Source organism: Pelobates fuscus, chromosome 1 (genome assembly GCF_036172605.1).
Source record: "Pelobates fuscus isolate aPelFus1 chromosome 1, aPelFus1.pri, whole genome shotgun sequence".
Taxonomy (NCBI): Eukaryota; Metazoa; Chordata; class Amphibia; order Anura; family Pelobatidae; genus Pelobates; species Pelobates fuscus.
Window position 1 is genome coordinate 483,809,855 of NC_086317.1, and position 4,225 is coordinate 483,814,079.

The following is a 4,225-nucleotide window of genomic DNA, read 5'->3' on the forward strand; positions in this document are numbered from 1 at the left end:
CACCCTCAGCATCGCCCCCCCGCCACCCTCAGCATCGCCCCCCCCGCCACCCTCAGCATCGCCCCCCCGCCACCCTCAGCATCGCCCCCCCGCCACCCTCAGCATCGCCCCCCCGCCACCCTCAGCATCGCCGCCCCGCCACCCTCAGCATCGCCCCCCCACCACCCTCAGCATCACCCCCCACCACCCTCAGCATAACCCTCCGTCACCACCCTCAGCCTCACCCCACTCACCATCACCCCCTCTCACATTACCCCCTCTCACTCTCACATTACCCCCTCTCACTCTCACATTACCCCCTCTCACTCTCACATTACCCCCTCTCACTCTCACATTACCCCCTCTCACTCTCACATTACTCACTCTCACATTACCCCCTCTCACTCTCACATTACCCCCCCTCACTCTCACATTACCCCCCCTCACTCTCACATTACCCCCCCTCACTCTCACATTACCCCCCCTCACTCTCACATTACCCCCCCTCACTCTCACATTACCCCCCCTCACTCTCACTTTACCCCCCCTCACTCTCACTTTACCCCCCCTCACTCTCACTTTACCCCCCTCACTCTCACTTTACCCCCCTCACTCTCACATTACCATCGCGCCCCCGCTCCCTCTCACCATCGCGCCCCCGCTCCCTCTCACCATCGCGCCCCCGCTCCCTCTCACCATCGCACCCCCGCTCCCTCTCACCATCGCACCCCCTCTCCCTCTCACCATCACTCTCACCATCACCCCCCCCCCCCCCCCTATACACACACAACACACTTCAAGCAGCTACCCCATACACTTAGGGTCTCAGACAAAAACGCAAACATGCTCACAGAGACATACATTCAGACACACAAGGATACTCTCTGTCAGACACACTCTCAGGCACATACACAGGTAGACAGCGCATCAATGAGTATATGTGACACTTTTTTGTTAGTGGGGCCTCATGTTTGCGTTTCGCCTAAGGCCTCATAAAGTCTAGAGCCGCCTCTGCTGAGAATCTAATTCTAAACTAATTATATTTTTGTTCATTTATGAATTCTTGAATATTATCCCTTAACAGCTTAATTTCAGGAGCACTTTATCCTGTGTTAACAAGTTACCAGTTTGCTGCAAGGCTTTTGTGATAGGGATTTGCAAATTTACAGCTAAAGATTCTTCTTCCCTGTATACTGAATAAAAATAATTAATTAGAATTTCTGCTTTGTCCCAATCCTCCTTAATGATCTCACCCATCTCACTTTCCAATGGGCCAACTCTTCACCTTTTTAACAGTAATATACTCAAATAGACTTTTGGGGTAGGTCTTGCTCTCTTTGCCTATGAGCTTTTCATTTTCAAGTTTAGCCAATCTAATCATTAATTTGCAAGCCCTATTGGCCTGCTTATTTTTGTTTTAGGATGCAATTTAACCCTCTGATATAAATGTTTTGAATGCCCTTTTCTTTTATCATTTAATTGACCATTGTAGTGAGCCACAATGGTTTTAATGTGCTTCTTTCTTCTATTTGTTTCCCAATGGTATGTATTGAGAAATATACTCTTTTTTGTTTAAAGATCTTCTATTTACCCTCTGTTCTTTTTCCCGTGAATATGTCCTACCAGTCAATTAGTCATTAGCTGTCTTCCCTCCAGTGTTATGTCACTTCAAGATGGCATGATCTATTACACAAAAAACTTGGTAACAGTGGTCTTTTTTCTACTTTCATGAATTTGGTGTATTTAGTGTATAATACATTTTTGCATATTTACACAGTGATTCTTTTTTCTTATGTGAGTGCGGTATGAACCAATCTAGTTTTTGTATATTTAATTGAGGTCCTTTTGGGGAATACCTCTAATACCTGCACCATCACGTAATTGAGTGCCAACACAATCAATATTGGTTTTTAAAGCATGGTTCACTTGTGTTAGAGAGAATAAAGTAGATTGAATCAGGAAAATATAGATTTGAGAAAGTTAGTTAGTTGAGCATTCAAGCCTTGAGGTAAAATTAAGCATGGATATGGGACAAAATGTACATGAAAATAGTTTTTATGGAGTTGGGAGCAACCATTGCATATTTTCAGGAAATGGAGGAAACATCGGTAGAGAATAGGAGAATGAAAATGTAATTTAAGGATTAAAGACTTGGGGAAAGAGATAAAGGGTGTAGGTATAGAGGCAATAGAATAGGAGTGTATACATCTTTTGTTCACTGATTAGAGAGATGAAGCTTAGGGTTGAAGAGAAATCAGAATTGAGTTAAAGCTCAGAGATGGAGTGGAATTTGTATACATATTACCTGGAAGTATATAGACTACAGAAAATAAAAAGCATGGTCTATATAGAAGAAACTTCTTACAGTGAGTTATCAACCTGCATCTTTGCCCCAAAATGGCTTAACTGTAATAGAAATGATTGCGGAAAAGCTAGCAACCCTTGACCACCGGACAAGACTTCCAAAGATCACTTGAAAATTACCACCAGACAGTATGCAAGCAGTGGTTAATATCCCAATCCCAATCAACACCATCACATACTAATGGATTTTGACTTCTTTTGGATCAACAGCATAAAATAATGGGCTTCAGGGTTGAACCTGATTGACTTTAACCTAGACAACTATGTAACAGTAATATGAGGCTTTGTGTTTAAATTGATTAAATATCAGACCTGTCCATCGTTGATGTTATGTCAAATATTAAGATATACCATATGTTTAGTGTAACGGATCGCCTGGCACCCCGACTGGGTACCTCCGTTGAAAGATGCTCCTAGCGCTTCCTGAGGGCTCCAAGCACTGCAGCAGACACCTCCAGACACAAATGATGGCTAATGAAATGTATCCATTTTGCTACGTATACATCCATAAGGACTGGACTCTGGTAAGACATTCTGTTGTTTAAATCTCCCTGTTGATCCCAGTTTTATTTAAAAGCATTATTTTTTAAGTAGATAACAGTTAGTGAAACTGCTTGTGAAAAATGTGTTTAATTCATTTTTACCAAAGAAAACAACATTTAGAAAAATAAATAAAGCAACACAGTTTTGCCTTTTTTGTTTACATGCCGGCCAGTCATCGTTCTTACATTTCTCAAGGAGCAGATAAGAGTTATATAAAATGTATATAAAATGTATATAAAATTGATATGGATCTTTTAGACTGAGCAAACCACAGAGTTCAGTGAATATGGAATCCCACGTACATGAAATGCTACAATCAGACGGGATCAGGTGGAATGTGCAAGGAAGGGGGAGGTATGGTATAATGGAAACCTGGTAAAAAAAAAGTTTATTGTGCTCTTAAAAGTAAGTGCGCTCATAAGGTATACAGTTGTTATATTTATGTAAAGACAAATATTGTTACACTTTTTATATAAATATGGTGACAACTGAATCAATCGTTACAGTTTGATAATAAGTAAATTAAAAAAGGAAACAGATGAGGATCTAGGTTAATATAATAAATATAAGAAGGCTATTTTATGTCCACCCATGGACTCAATAATGGGTGGCACACGGTTAACTAACTAATGCAATTAAAGTGCGAGATTGCATTATCTCCATAGCATAGGACAATGCAAAGGTTGCAGTAGGTAGTGATGCATGAAATTCTTGATAAATTAGGTGATCAGCTATAAACATTATTAGAACAAAGGAGAAGGCAATAATAAGCAGACAGGTAAAAGTAAAACGAAAAGAAAGGAAACTCATAGGTATTTAGATTCATAAGAACAGCGTGTTTAATAACTCTCTATTACGCCCATGATGGCGGGGTTGGACTGTGCAAGATCTTGATTGAATCTCTGTGGATAGACCTATTGTCTTACACATGGTTTACAATTCCTGTGCTGCATTTTAATTCCATTTTTATTTATTATTTACTTTTTGTTAAAGGAAATACTTCAAGAGTGGAGAGTGACTTATTAAGTACAATATTGTATACACAATTTAATAGTAATGTTAAGATCCTTAGTATAATTTTGCTAGTGTTTACATTATTGCCTAATAGCACCTCTAGTGGCAGTTACTCAGATGGACAGTAGAGGTGATTCCTATTTCAGGGCTGCACATTGTGCAGCACCTTCATCCAGCATCTCCACGCTCTGCATTTTGCCACACATGCAAAATAGCCTCCCAATGCCTTCCTAGGCTTTTCTTCTTACAACAAAGAGAGGGAGCAAGGACTTAAACAGTGATTTTACTACTCTAGTGTCAGGAATACATGTTTGTGTACCTAACA